Source organism: Trachymyrmex cornetzi, unplaced genomic scaffold, assembly GCF_001594075.2.
Source record: "Trachymyrmex cornetzi isolate Tcor2-1 unplaced genomic scaffold, Tcor1.1 scaffold828, whole genome shotgun sequence".
Taxonomy (NCBI): domain Eukaryota; kingdom Metazoa; phylum Arthropoda; class Insecta; order Hymenoptera; family Formicidae; genus Trachymyrmex; species Trachymyrmex cornetzi.
In genome coordinates, this window is record NW_017300167.1 from 87,721 (window position 1) to 88,255 (window position 535).

The following is a 535-nucleotide window of genomic DNA, read 5'->3' on the forward strand; positions in this document are numbered from 1 at the left end:
ACACATTTACATTGATTAAAAAATATTGAATGTTAAACAAACGTTCATCTTGATGTATTAATTAACAAAGATTGTAATAACTGACTCTTATATGTTCTTCGCTCGTATTGTTATTTTATTAAATGTGATGAGTCCTTTACTAAATTATATATAATTTTACATATAAAACGTAATAATAAATAAAATAATATTGTAATAATAATAATAATAAATAGTTTTTGTATTTTTTAAATCCCTGTTTTGTTTCTTTTATCCTTCCATGTACCTGATCCATCACAACGATTCTATATTACAGCTATTTTCTATTTAGTAATTTTTTATACACATGTACAGTCATAAAAGATCCCTTCTGTACAAAAAATAGAAGAGATACGAGTCGCATATTCCAACCACCCTATTTTATACGTATGTGTAAAGAAATTATATGATAATTTTTAGATTACAAATTTTTTTTATTTATATTTCTTTTACATAATTTTTTCTTACACACAAAAAACTACAGCTAACAATTCGCAGTCGAGGAGCTGATTTTTAT